The sequence below is a fragment of the Schistocerca americana genome, chromosome 2, assembly GCF_021461395.2.
Source record: "Schistocerca americana isolate TAMUIC-IGC-003095 chromosome 2, iqSchAmer2.1, whole genome shotgun sequence".
In the NCBI taxonomy this organism is placed as follows: domain Eukaryota; kingdom Metazoa; phylum Arthropoda; class Insecta; order Orthoptera; family Acrididae; genus Schistocerca; species Schistocerca americana.
In genome coordinates this window covers 393,890,630-393,906,886 of record NC_060120.1, presented here as the reverse complement: position 1 = coordinate 393,906,886, position 16,257 = coordinate 393,890,630, and the positions used below count along the sequence as shown (strand labels likewise).

Below are 16,257 nucleotides of genomic sequence, written 5' to 3'. Positions count from 1 at the left end.
ACCTCACCTCTCTCTCTTTGCTACCCACCACCAAGTTGCAAGTGTGCATGATATATAACAGCATGGTGAATTGTATCATAACAACCATCATGTAGCCTACATGTCACAAAGTGGGCTGCCTGGCCTCAGCTAACTTACATGCTGCTAAGGCAGCAATTGACAAAATGTCACAAGCAGACATTGTCTGCCCATCTGACAGCCTGTGGGTGTCACCAGTCAAATCAATACCAAAAAAAGATAGGAGTTTACGCCTCTGTGGCGACTACAGGGTCCTAAACTCCAGTAAAGAGCATGGCAACTACCCAGTGCCAAACAAACAAGACTTTATGCACTCACTAGCAGGCACAACCACACTACTGGCCATTAAAATTGCTACACCACGAATTTAACCGACAGGAAGAAGATGCTGTGATATGCAAAATGATTAGCTTTTCAGAGCATTCACACAAAGTTGGCGCTGGTGGTGACATGAGGAATGTTTCCAACCGATTTCTCATACACAAACAGCAGTTGACCAGCGTTGACTGGTGAAATGTTGTTGTGATTCCTCGTGTAAGGAGGAGAAATGCGTACCATCACGTTTCCGACTGTGATAAAGGTCGGATTGTAGCCGATCGCTATTGTGGTTTATTGTATCGCGACATTGCTGCTCGCGTTGGTCGACATCCAATGACTGTTAGCATAATATGGAATCGGTGGGTTCAGGAGGGTAATACGGAACGCCGTACTGGATCCCAACGGCCTCGTATCACTAGCAGTCGAGATGACAGGCATCTTTTCTGCATGGCTGTAATGGATCATCCAGCCACGTCTCGATCCCCGAGTCAACAGATGGGGACGTTTGCAAGACAACAACCATCTGCACGAACAGTTCGACGACATTTGCAGCAGTATGGACTATCAGCTCGGAGACCATGGCTGCGGTTACCCTTGACGCTGCATCACAGACAGGAGTGCCTGCGACGGTGTACTCAACGACAAACCTGGGTGCATGAATGGCAAAACGTCATTTTTTCGGGTGAATCCAGGTTCTGTTTACAGCATGATGGCCACATCCGTGTTTGGCGACATCGCAGTGAACGCACATTGGAAGCGTGTATTCGTCATCGCCATACTGGCCTATCACCCGGCGTGATGGTACGATCTCTCACAACTGTGGACGAGTTATTTCCATGTCTAATTAAATAAAATAGATTCCAGTATTTATCATACAACATGTGGCTCACTGCGTAGTATCATTTGCAGAAAACCTCGTTTCTATATCTTTAATCGTTTATGAGATATGACAATTGTTATGACCACTTGATTCGCGATACATAAGGACGTGAGTGAGCTGGTCGTGTGCAAGCATCTTTCATGTACAAAACCCAGTAACTCGAGAACAAAATGAGATATCCTTGTGTTCTCAGTTTTAAATAAAATTTCGATATCTTATCTATATTTCATTCACTGCATGTATGAGTTAGAATTACGGGAATTTTACGCAGTGCGTTTTTATCTCTGCAAAATCTTTAAAATTTCGCGCAATATTTTACTTAATTTGATGTAGCATAATAACCATGACATATAACGAAAAGAAATTCAATCCTTTATCAAGCGAAGATATCAGACTGTAAGATGTCTAAATTTTTTTTTTCACCTAATAGTTTTCTTAAAAGTGAATGATAAGTATTTCATAGCAGCTGACAAAAGTCCACATGGATAAACTATACACAATGCTCCTGAACATTCATCAGGTATAAAACGCAATAACTCGAGAACTAAATGGGATATCATCCTGCTCTCAATTTTAAATAAAATTTCGGTATCTTATTTACACTTCATTCACTGCAATATATGAGCTAAAATCAACTATAGGCAAAGTTTACTCAATGCGTTTTTACCTCTGCGATTTGTTTACAATTTCGTCCAATATTACTTAATTTGATGCAGCACAGTATGATGCATAACGAAAAGAAATTCAATTCTTCATCGATTGAAGATATGAGACTTTCAGATGTGTGAAAATCAAATTTTTTCACCGAATAGTTTTCGAAAAATCGGATGAAAAGTATTTCATATTGACCATCTTTCATCACAGGAACAAGCATTTGGCGAGCAGTCCAGTCATAACAAAAGCACCCTCAGCATGGAATGCAATGAGTTCGTCAGTAGCAGTGAAAGGGTTAACAGCATCCAGACATTTGACCCAGGATGGTTCCTTTAAAAGGTCACAGCCGACTTCCTGCCCCAATCCTATGGGACCAATGACCTCACTGTTTGGTCCCCTCCCCTAATTCAACCAACCAACCAACTCCATGGTCTCTGCCACCCCAGTATTGGACACACAGTTCTTCACATAACAGAACACTTCTTGTGGCCCAACATCAAGTGGAGCTGCTGGACATAGGCATAGGCATGCAGTGCATGCCAACACAGTACGGTTGGAAAACACACGAAACCACTGTTAGGCCAATTTGATATCCCCAAAGCTCTCTTCTGCCAAGTTCACACTGACTTTTTTGGTCCTCTACCGGAGCCAGACAGGTTCAATTACCTCCTGTCAATGGTAGACAGAGTCTAATAGTGGGTAAAAGAGGCTCCACTCAAAGAAATCAAAGCGGAATGTACTGCCTTTGATTTTCTAGAGACTTAGATTGCATGATTCGACACAGCAAGTACGATTACCACAGAGCAAAACTGCCAGTTTGAATCAGCACTCTTCACTTCCCTGTGTAGTCTCTGCACTATCAAGTATAACCACATCACAGCTTATCATTTTCAAATATACTGTTTAGTTCAGTGGTGGAAATGGAAATGTACTCTTAAAGCAGACCTTACATGTCATGACAGATTGGGACTGCAGTATTACCATGGGTAATACTCAGAGTCAGAACAGCCTTCAAGGAAGACCTGCAGTCATCCCTTGCTGAGGTACTATAGAGCAAATCCCTGATTCTCCCTACTGATTTCATCTACCTGCACAAGGCTATAAACAGACTGATCTACCTGCCTGCCTTATTCCACCCCCAACCCTCCATCGACACCTAGTGTTTTCATACATAAAATTCTTGCAAATTGTGAATTAATGCTACTCTACAATATGACCTGGCTGGAACTACAGCTCCCACACACTGGTCGCTTCAAAGTTCTTAAAAGTGACACGCATGTGTTTGACACTCTGATTAACAATAAACCAACAACCATCTCGATTAACTACTTGAAAGAAGCTTGAATTCTCAGCAAGAATATCAATCATGGTGGCATGAACAATGGCAACAACCATCAGTAATCACCCAACACACAAATGGTAATCCCCAATACATAACATCCTGTCACCACACGCTTAGAGACTTCAACCCAGATTACATCATCATCAAGCTCGCCCATAATGATCTCTGCCTCACAGGTTGCAACGATGACATGCTCCCTTGTGACATCGCACGCATTCATCACTTCTACCACACGTACACACTCCCCAACAACATCAACTACACTTCCATATCATCTCACCTTTTTGCAGATGGATTTCTCACCATCACCTGCCCGAAGGTTCTCCCTCGAGCAGCGCATACAGCAGCTGCTCGTGATAAGAGAGCTTCTGCCTAAGAGACAATACCTCTGAAGTCTCTCCCTATGTACCCAGGTGCACCACCTGAGTCCAGGTATGGGCACACCATCCGCCTCCTGCGCCACCTGTTTCCCTAGCAGCTCTACAGCAGCAGTATCACACACAACGTGACCCCAAGAAATGGTCCAGCTGTACCCTGTACCCCCGGCATCCACAACACAGCTGTTCATGCACACCTGTGCGTACCAGCTCACTCAAAAGACAATGCAGCAGATGCCTCCCCTCCAGCGCTCCTCGCTACGAAGGATGAGGGCTCTGTAAGGATATCGAAATGAGGGCTCTGTAAGGATATCGAAAGAGACATGTGTCACTGGTGAGTGAAGGGAGGTTTGTCTTTGGAGAGCACGAAGACTTCCATGCATTCTATGTCATGATAGAATGTGAATGTGTCGTTGTATTGCACTTTGTAAATAAACCTTTCTTGAAACTAATCATGTCGACTTTATTATTAGGAACATTCCTTCAGTTCAGTGGGAAAAATATTCAAGTTGTCGTGGGACTTTTTCAATTTGCCATGAAAACAAAGCGCAATAATAAAATAAAGATTAAGAAGGCACAAACGCTCCACTACTATAAAATGAGTCAGTGCAGTGAAAACAGGTTAACTTCCAATGTTAGCAGACAGTCACACCTTCACAACTTTCTTCCCAAGAATCCTAGACATGACATGATGTGATGTGACATGATGATCCGTTGACGGCTTGTGTGAATGCTGCCATTTGAAATGCATTGTGGAATGTTTTGACATGACATGATGTGATGGTCACTGTGTTTCAGTTTTACAGTCTGTTATTTGCACATTCTGTCTATGAAATCCTCACCTTGTTTTCATAATTTGTAACAAACATCTGATATGACTGGGTGAAAATATCTTGCCTAATATTCGATTAATTTCATCAGAAACAAGTGAATTTTTATTGCTTCTTCATTGGGCAGACGTTGTTTCGTTGATGACAACCGCAGAAAACCAAACTATAATAAATGCAAAGTCCACGATGCGATTTGAAATAGAACGTCAGCAGCACTCCAAGTGATCTTGCAATGAACAACTAACTTTGACTATGAGGAAATATGGCGCAAAAATCCGTACTTTTAATTAGAAATACGCGATTTTGATGACAATGTCTTACATTTGTTCTGTGTGGGTGGGCCTAGTAGTATCTGTTTTTCATACTCTCTCGTATTTAATGGAGAACTCCATGCTAGCAGCTTTTGGCAGCATTGTATTCAACTTGCCACAGAGTAAATATGTATTTATGCTTAAAATAGTATTGCTTCTTGCCGCTGAGTAGGCTTGGTGGTCTTTGTGACCAAGTGAATCCTCTTAGTAAATCCTAAAAATGAAACAGAAGTTGTGCATGTTATTAACAGCTACTACAAAAAATACATTTTGGCAGAAATCAATGTTTTAAAATCATCCTTCCACTCCATGAGAATATGAAAGCAAATAACACACTCTCTTATTCTTTCATCATTGGATCTGCTAGCGAATTCTGTCTAACTAGCGTTTACTAAATGTAATAGCCTTCAATACATTCACACAACCCCATGTACAAATGTCCACATTGATATAGAAAAATCGTTCGCTGCATAGCAGCAGTCATTGACAGAATTTGCAAAACCACTTGGCTTATCAATATGCTCAGCTGCATAGCCTTACTGTCACAGTGTAACAAGCAGAGTTGAGGTGCTACTAAAATATTGCCTACCGATGTGAAGTCGAAAAGTTATCAAAGCATTGTCAGACCATCAAAAAGCTATCAAAGCATTGTCAGACCGTTTTAGATAATGTGGGAGACTATGCTGCTTCTGATTAATTTATCTTATGTTCAATGAACTTACAAAAAATAATGTAAATAAATTACAACTTATTATGATAACTTTACAATAAAAGCTTTTTAATAAAACAACCTATTCCAAGTCGTCGCGGCTTTGAAATGGTCAGAGGTATACGCAGTCCACAGTCTTAATGAAGTACCTTTACAAGAAAGACTACCGTGAAGAATGCAAATGTAATAGTAGGCACAGATATATCACGAAATCCAATCAACAGATAATTCAGTCATAAAATTAAATCAATAAAATAGAAAGAACTACGAAAATAAGGCTTTAGGAAGTGTGCAATCCTGTAAGTTTTTCACTTTTAGATCAATAGGGTACAGAATCAGGATAAGACATAACTTATGGTGGAAAAGTTGTCTTAAGATTTTTTTTTATTGATTGTCGATCTGCCTGCTTGTGGTTCTTACACAGAAGAGGCAAACAATTTTTTCTAGCGAGATTAGAACCGAAAACTAATGCAGTCTTCCCCTTGGAGGGTGAACAGTTTACTGCTAAGCTAGCATCCAACTGTAGCAGACATCGCTCCTCGTTATCCCAGTGATGGTTGAGATGGAGAATTCGCAATGTGTATGATGAAGTAAGCTGCAGTTTCTGTTGGAACTGGTCTCCTGGACTCGAAAACATAAATTTTCTACACTATGTCATCCCTCAATTAAGAATCATTCAGAATATTTAATCTAAATGACAAGAAGATATTGAATGAATGTACCGGAAAAGTTCTGCAGTCCTAGGAAGAAATCGATAGTCACGTATGAAGGACTTATTTCAATAGTGGTACAAGTCCATTTTTGTTCATTCTGAGGTACAGAGTCCTAAAGTTAAAAAAGCGCTGAAAAATCTGCACTTGAGAATCCAGAAATATTCAAGTATATGGGATTCATTTGTCTCTCACCTCTTGGGGAAGATTAATTAATTTCTAATTTTCTGTACTGGAGCATTTGAGCTATTTGACATTTGACTACGGTTTTAAATTATTGATGACAGGTTTGAGGAAAAACTATTGGCAGTTCTATACTGATTGGAATTTTTTGTTTAAATGATACCAAGACAATTGTTAACACATTAGTACTGAGCAAGAACCAAAGTCATACAACTGCAAGGGCATCAGCCCTATTTACTCTCAATGAAGGTCTCTCTAACAAAATAATCCTATGGTTACTACCACACAATTGTATACATAAAATCGGGGCTCTTTCAAACAAATGGTACCTTACTGTGCATGTTTCAGGGTAAACATCATTATAAAGCAAAAGATAAAGTGGTGGGAGAACGCTTATCTCGTACCAGGTGGTGGTAAAGTTGCGCAAATGTTAATGATAGCAGAATTATCCATAAAAAATCGGAAATCTCTCTAATAAACGGTATCGTTCACTGAAGGTTGCGTGGCAACCACCATTATTCTAAAGCAAAGTGGTTGGGGGAAACTCAATAACGTTTACCTCGAACCACGTGGTGGGGAGAGTAATACAACTCTTGATAGCAGCACAAATTATACCGAAAAACGGAAATTTCTCTAATAAACTGTATCGCACACTAAACATTTTGCGGCAAGCTCCATTATTCTATATCAAAGTGATTAAAGGAACTCAGTACCATCTACCTATTACCATGTGGTGCCAAAATCACACAAGTATTAATGCCGGCAAAATTGGAGCTCATTACCAGGTAAACAGTACTGTACTCCGCAAGTTACCCAGTACACTTCATTCTTGTTGTTGTTGTTGTTGTGGTCTTCAGTCCTGAGACTGGTTTGATGCAGCTCTCCATGCTACTCTATCCTGTGCAAGCTTTTTCATCTCCCAGTACCTACTGCAACCTACATCCTTCTGAATCTGCTTAGTGTATTCATCTCGTGGTCTCCCTCTACGATTTTTACCCTCCACGCTGCCCTCCAATACTAAATTGGTGATCCCTTGATGCCTCAGAACATGCCCTACCAACCGATCCCTTCTTCTGGTCAAGTTGTGCCACAAACTTCTCTTCTCCCCAATCCTATTCAATACTTCCTCATTAGTTACATGATCTACCCATCTAATCTTCAGCATTCTTCTGTAGCACCACATTTCGAAAGCTTCTATTCTCTTCTTGTCTAAACTATTTATCGTCCATGTTTCACTTCCATACATGGCTACACTCCATACGAATACTTTCAGAAATGACTTCCTGACACTTAAATCAATACTGGATGTTAACTTAGCAATGCAAAATGTTTAAAGAGGAGGACACATGCACATCTGCCAACTAACGTTGGTCCCAGCTCGCACACATGGCTAAGTTGGAGTAACTCAAAGCATGGAAAATTCACAAAATCTTGACACACCAGATTAACTCGACCGTTTATTGCAGTCATGCACTACTGGTTAATTATTCATTTGGGTCTCATATTGATAAATCTGACATGTTTTCTTATATATGGCGGTTGTTCCCGTTTCACACCAAACTGAGCCCACGCACATTTCCTAACATCAAATTCAATTTTAGGCACGTATTTATAATCATGGAACTAATTTACTAGCAAAAGTGTACTGAAGCTAATTCAACATCTAAGCGATAACCGATCTATACTTTAATGCCATGACCATTACTCCAACTGGCCACATGGCGGGAAACTGTGTACACAAAGAAAACATCGAAATAACCGTAAGAATCCCCAAAAACTTTACCATACAGAAGAGAGCACACAAAAATGCATAAAATGAAAAAACAATCTTCACACTTAGACCCAAGATACGACCTTGAGCTGAGGGCCCATGGCCCATGCTTGTGCAAGGCACAAACCCAAAGTTCTTACGGAAATTTAAACCAAATAGCGAAAATAAATTCCGTTATGGGGGTTTGCCGGTAATGTTACACCTGCTTCCACCATCCTGACCTCAATCAGCAGCAGTTTTGAAACATTCCAATACCTTACATCATACTACCGTAAAGTGCAGAACTCCAACTTCTGCGTCCATACCGCGCCACTGCCCAGGAACAAGTGCTCTTCCAACCGAATTCGCCTAACTGTTCCGCTTACAAATATGGTGGGGGTGGTGTGCCAACCTGACAGAGCCAATTCGCACGCCTACATGTCATCTTTGCTCTGACCTGCAAACTTGGTTTCTGCTAAACTTGTTCACGCTTGCGGGTCGGTACTACCCAACCATAGAACGATCATTCATGCAGTGTTAGAAAATGTGCCTAAAGCTTTCTGCTAGTTTACACACTCCCTCAAGGAAAGGAAAATTGGAAATGTGGTACACAACAGAAAGTAATTCAATAAATAACACTATTTAGTCCATTCTCTCCTTTTCGACACCAGATGAGGTATTACCTGCAAGAGAAGAAACTCTTGCTAATAATTTCTGCGTTCTAGAAATTTAATAAAACATTGGAACAGTATAACAAGTTCCATTTCAAAAGTACCAATGTCCTTATGGTTTGTTGAGAATAATCATTTTTGCTGCAAGATGGCTGAATTTTAGGTGGTAGACTGTAAATCTACTTATGAGATATTTAATCTTTTACCATACTCTGGTCTTATATTCAATTATGATTGTAGACGGCAATTCTAGAGGTGTAAAGTTTTACTAAGGCCAAAAAGATTATTCTCCTAATTATAACTTTGAAGGTTATTACTTTGATTAACTTAAGTCCTTAGTACAATGAGATTAGGGTTGATGTTGAAATCAATCCTATTGTTGAAATTATTACGGTTATATGAAGAATAATTGTGGACTTTTGAGACTTTATCTTTATAGATCATCAATTTTCGGTATATGATATAATTAGAGCTGAGAATCTAATACATATGAAATAATAAAGTGTAATTGTAGTTAATACAACTATAATAGTTATGATGGTTGTTATGTTGTTTTCTATTAATGATTGTATTACAATCCATTTTGGTAGGAATCAAAGAAATGGTGGTAAACCACCTAGAGATAGTAGGGATAAAATATTATGATTTTAATTTCAGTTTTTATGTTTCTAGCTGAATAAATTTGATTTATAAAGAATAAATATATTTGCTTGAATAATAAAACTATGATTAGTCTTAGTAATCAATAAATAATGAAGTACAGTTTTCAGATGTTTTCTCTGACTGTTAAGGATCTGATTATTAACCTTCAATGTTTAATTGAGGGTATGCTAGAAGTTTTCATAAAGATGTTTGATTTAAACCTCCTATTGTGCCAATAACAATTCATAAAATGAAAATGGTTCAAATAAAAGTTCTTAGTCGAATACAATATGATAGTACCATTATTGGGGCAACTTTTTGTCATGTTATTCCGGAAATCAGAAATGGAAGGGTGCAGCTGCAATCTTTAATAATAATCTAGACCTAATTATTATTGAGGGGATAAATTCTGTTTCCCATCTTTTATTTGAATCAACAAAATGGAAAATAATAATAATGTCGATGCTATTGCTTGGACAATAACATATTTAATTGATGATTCATTTATCATTATACTTTTACTTAAAGTTAGATGCGGAATAAATGAAAGTAAGTAGATCACAAGTCCTATTCAAACACCAAATCACGAACTTGACGAAATGGAAAGGATCGTTCCTATCATTAATGTTGATAGAGAAGTTTTGTTGAGTTGTTGGTCATTAAAAAGGGTATGAACTCATTAGCTTGATTAGGTTACCTTTTTACATTAAGGTGTATGATGCACGTTGGTTTTTGATACTAAAGGAGGTAGTTTAATTCTGTCTTACGATACTTGTTTAATGAAGGTAATTTTTATTTACTCAATTTCCCCTATCAAGAACCTATAATCAGGCACTACATTTATTTAATGTATAAATTAAAAGTTTTTTTAGAAATTTGGTTGTGTATTATTTTGGGTATTTTGAATTAATTTGTTTCGATTCAGGTATGTTTTCTTCGTTTATTATATATATACTATAAATAATATATATTAATATATTACATTCGATTAAATTTAAATACTTATAAGTTTATTTTCTTATTATTAAGTTATTATATTAATACATTTATTTACCAAGGATTATAGCTACTTATGTTTTTAGTTTAAAATAAATTATTGTATTATAAAATATATAATAACATTTAAATTAATCTTAATATTATTATAATTAGATATAATAAATAAGATTAATAATATTAAATATAATATCTTATATTAATATATAATTATATTAATTATAATAATATACTTACATAATTATCTGTAATTACATTGTTTATCTACTTAATATTTAAGTTAACTTAATATAATCTTAATTTATATAACGTATCATATTAACTTAAATATTTGTATCAGATATATGTATTATATTATTTAATCTTTCTTTATTACTAGTGAAAAGAAAGATGAAATAAGAAATAATACATTACATTTATTGGTATATGTGTTCCATAGCTATCTTTATTTCTACATAATACAAAAGTTGTTGTGATCATAAAAATGGGTCTGTTTCTTTTTTTACTAGTATTTGGAATTTTTTCATTCTTTCTTCTTTAAATATTTGCATTTCTTTTTTTTCCTAATTTCATTAATTTTTAAATTACTTGTTTTTTGTTCCTAAAAGTTTTAATCTTGCTTGTTTATTCACTTTTTCTTTGTTCTATATGTAAGTTTTGCTAAACTAAATTATCTTTTTGCAGTAATTTGATTTAATTATCAAGTGATTTTGGATTTACCAATTGATTTAGTTTCCGCATATTTCGTGCCAGCTTTCGCGGTTCTGCAATTGATACAAGTGAATATTATTGGTTAAAGCAGTTGCTTATATTATTAGGGTTAAAATATAAATTTGTAAGGTGATATGTTAAAATTTATTTGTATCTCTTTTTATGAATCTGTGAAATTCAAATAATAAATTAGGATTAGATAGGGTACTATTAGTTACAATCTTTAAACCCAAAGTAATTCACGGTATTTCATTCCATTCAGAGTAACCTACCCTGTGATTCATAATACATGATTTACTCTACTTAATTTATTATTTTGTATATATCCATTAACAGAGAATTTTTTTTACAGTTATAATTCTCAAGATTTATATTTATAAAACATTTCAGGTCAATGTGCAGCTTATAGTTAAGAGGAGGAGGGTTACAAAAGATTTTTGTTTATAACGAATTTGATGGTGAAATACTGTTGATGAAAGTGGATTTGATAGTAATTTCATTTATGTAATTTAACTGTTATATTGCTCTGAGTTGTGTAAACATTGCCTGTCACTGTCATTATTGATTATTCTATTTTGATTATTTTAAGGTAGCTTCCATTTAGATTATATAAGTTCTAACATAGTAGATGTACTGGAAAGTGTATCTAGGAAGAGGTTCAACTTATTAGTAAAATGTTTCACTTATACTGAAAATTTCTCTGTGCATATCAGGATGTCTTGATTTACTATCTTATTATATTGATTTTTTGTTTATTTAATTATCTAATATAAATAATTTCATTGGTTTTTGTTTTAGTATATTTTATAGAATTGATTTTTAGAATTATAGTATATTGGTAACGTAAATATATTATGAAATATTATTTTAAATTTTTTAAGGTAGATTATATGTATTGTACCTTTTGTATTAGGGTTTATCAAAATTTTAGTATTTATTTTACTTGTCTCAATTTGGGTTGATATATAAATAGGTTATAGTTATTGTATCATAATAATTATTAAATAATTTATATAAATGAGATGTTAATCATTTCCTAAGATATCTTGATTTTCATGAAAGAATTTAGTATTTTAAAGTTCGTTGTTTTTATTCAATTTTTTAAGTAAAAATATTAACTTATTTATTCTTTAAGGGATAAGCTTTGAAGTTATTAACCTATAATTTGTTTTTAAAATATAGTAGTAAGCATTAAACCAGCCATCTTTAAGATTATGTTTTAGTTCATTCTTTTATATTTTGATTTTATAATTATTTTAGGTTTTTTATTAAGATTATTGATTTAATTTTTAAATCTTTGTAAGAATGGTTGAATCAGTATATTTATTTGTACAATATTTTTACCTTATAAATTTATTATAAGGAACTAGGTAAAAATTGATTTCCGCCTGTTTATCAGAAACATGTCCTCTTGAAAATATTTTGAGGTCTGGCCTCCTCACTGAGCAGATTTTTAAAGAGACGTGGTATTTTGACTATGCAAAGGTAGCATAATCTTTAGTCTCTTAAGTAGGGGTTGGAATGAATGGCTTGATGAGAAATCAACTGACTTTTCATAAATTTTTGAATTTAACTTTTGAGTCAAAAGGCTTAAATTCTTCTTTAGGACAAGCAGACCCTATAGAACTTAACATGTTGCTTTTATATAGTTCTTTGTTTGTCTTTCTATATTTAATGGGTTTGTTTTGTTGGGGTGACATGAAGAATAAATAAACTCGTCATTATTATATCATTGATTTATGGTTGTTGTTTTGATCCATAATTTATGATCATAAGATTAAGTTACCTTAGGGATAGAAACGTAATTGTTTTTGAGAGCTCATATCGACAAAGCAGTTTGTGACCTCGATGTTGGATTAAGAAAAGTTATTACATGATCTGAGTTCAGACAGGCGAGAGCCAGATAGGTTTCTATCCTAAGATTATTAACCCGTATTAGTAGGAAAGGACAATACAGTTAAAATATTTTTAGTATATTGATTACTGTTAATTAATTTACTATTGAGACAGATTAATGTGTTGATTTTGGAATTCATTTATGTAGATTTTATCTACAAATGGTATTGACCCTTTATGACTTATTTATGTTTATTATAAATTTTTTTATCGATGATTTGCGTTTTAATTAGTGTTGCTTTTTTTAAAATTTGTTGGTGCAAAAGGTTTTAGGTTATATTCAGATTCATAAGGGTCCAATTAAAGTAGGATTTGTAGGGATCCCACAGCCTTTTAGTGATGCTATTTAGTTGATTTGTAAGGAGCAGCCCATTCATATTATATCTTATTATTTACTTTATTATTTTTCTCCTGTTTTTAATTTAACTATTTCTTTGGCTGTTTGAGCAATTTTCCCTTACTTGACTTAAATGTGTTCTTTCTGTTATGGGTTTTTTGTTTTTTTATGTTGTACTAGATTAGATGTTAATACTGTTATAATTGCTCTTTGATCTTCTAATTCAAATTATTCTTTATTAAGCTCCCTCCTTTCTGTTGCTCAAACAATTTCAAATGAAGTTAGTTTGCTTTGATTTAATTATCTTAATTATCCTAACCGGTAATTTTAACATATTTGATTTTCTAATTTATTTGCTGATTTATTATCTCTTCTTTTCCCTTAGCTTTAGCTTATTTTCCTTCTAGTTTGACCGAGACTAATCGTACCCCTTTTGATTTTGCCAAAGGTGAGTCTGAGATAGTTTCAGGTTTTAATATTGAAAATGTTGCAGGTGGTTTTACTTTAATTTTTTTAGCGTAGTGTACTAGAATTGTTTTTATAAGGGTTGTTAGCTTTAATTTTTTTGGAGGCGATTTTTATTCTTTTATATTGTTTATTAAGCTTGCTGTTATATCTTTTCGTTTATTTCGGTTCCAGGTACTTTACCACGATTCCGCATGATAAGTTGGTATACTTAGCTTGAAAAAGTTTTTTACCTATATTTTTAATTTTTTTTTTCTTTGTTGGTTTAAAGATTTTATTTATGTCATTTATTTAGCGAAATTTTTAAGAAAAGTTAGTAGTAGAGTAAAACTTCTAGTTTTATGTTATCAAAATGTATGCTTTTCCTGAGCTAATTAACTTATTTATTCCTTAGTTAGCTTATCTCATGCATTTGGAACATGGACATCAATTAAGAAGTATGGAAAGTAGATAATTGTTAAGATTTGTCCTGTTATGGTATAATGTTCTTCAACTGGTCGTTTACCAAATGATGTTAACAAACATACAACAACTACTATGATTCAGAATAGAATCTGATAGATAGGATAAAATTGGGTACCTCAGAATGGTGTATTGTTATAGAATCGTAAAATTATTAAGATTCTAATTGATGAGAATAGTGCAATAACACCTCCTAACTTTTTAGGAATTGATCATAGAATTGCATATGAAAATAGGAAATATCATTCTGGTTGAATGTGACCTGGTGTTACTAATGGATTGGCGGGTACAAAATTATCTGGGTCTCCTAGAAGGTAATTAAACATAATATAATTAATAATGATGTTATTAATACAAATGTGATAGAATCTTTGAAAGTAAAGTATGGGTGAAATTGAATTTTTTCGATATCTCCATTTAGCCCTAATGGGTTATTAGACCCTGTCTGTTGAAGAAAGAATAAATGAATTGTTGCCATAGCTGCAATAATAAATGGTAATACAAAATGATATATCTGAAATAGATTTAATGTTGCATGATGAACAGCAAATCCTCCCCACACCCACTGAACTAAATCTGTTCCTAAGTATGGAATTTCTAATAATAAATTAGTAATTACTGTTGCACCTCAGAATGATATTTGGCCTCAAGGTAAAACGATCCTATAAATGCAGTTGCTATAACTAAGAATAGAATTACTGTACCAATCATTCAGGTGTGCATATATATATATCAGATCCATAGCACATTCCTACACCTACATGAAAATAAAAACTAATAGATGCTCCATTTGCATGTAAAGTTCGAATAATTCATTCGTTATTTACGTCCCGACAGATGTTTACTGCACTACTAACTGCTATTTCAATATTCGATGTATAATGTATAGAAAAAAATAGTGCAGTTATGATTTGAACTACCAAACACAATCCTAGTAGGGACCCAAAATTTCATCAAAATGAAATATTTGTTGATGCAGGTGAATCAACTAATTTTAATTAAAGGATGTCTTAATCGTAAGGGTTTATCGATTAGTAAATTATCGTATTTTACAAATAGGTCCCTGCTTAAAATTAGTATTTTTAACTAATGCTAATAGTGCTAAATATAAATAAATTTCTGTTATTATTGTAATAATGAATGTTGGTCTATTATATAACTTTTCTAAGGATATTGTCATTTCTTGGTAATTGATTGAATTATCAATATTTATAGTTTCGGTATTTTTGAAGAAGCCTATAAATATTGTTATGTCTAGAGTAATTAATATTGATATAATAAAGACCCATTTATTAAGGCAATAATTATGGTAATTCATTTAGGTTGAAATATTTCGTTTGATACAATTCTTGTAATACAAATAAATAGAACTAAATACCACCAAGAAATGATAAGAATAAAGTATATGATAGTCGATAGCATTCAATTATTGTTCCTGTTATTAATCCAACTAAGAACGATTGAAGGATAATGAAAAGTATTATTGATATTGGGTGTCTTAATTTGATAAAATTAATATTTATTACATTTGATAGTGATATAATTATTATTTTAATCATTTTAGGGGTTAGTTTATTTATAAATATCGGTTTTGGGGACCGATGATGGAAGCTTTCCACCTCTGAAGTTTTCAAAGTTGGTGGCTAAACTTATTTCCGGTATACAAGACCGGTGTTTTGTAAACTATTAAAACTTATGTTTATATTCTCTGTTTTTCTTCTATGTTGGTATATTTTGCTGGTCTCTTTGATTTTTCTTCTAAATGTAAGCATTTATTAATGGTTCTTCTGAGATTGGATTATATTGTTCTTTATTTATTTATATTAATTATTTTTTTTCTTATTGAGTTTGATTACGATAATTTCTTTCCTGTTTTTTTTTATTTCTCTGTTTGTGAAGGTGTTTTGGGTCTTTCTATTTTGGTTTCAATAGTTCAGTCTCATGGTAATGAATTTTTTAATGTTTTTGGTTTATCTTTATGTTAAAGTATTTATT

At 34.0% G+C, this 16,257-nt stretch overlaps 1 pseudogene; it reads right to left on the bottom strand.

Moving 5' to 3' along the window:
• Positions 1-14,504: 14,504 nt before the first annotated feature.
• On the bottom strand, positions 14,505-15,071 carry LOC124594048 (annotated as a pseudogene).
• Positions 15,072-16,257: the final 1,186 nt, after the last annotated feature.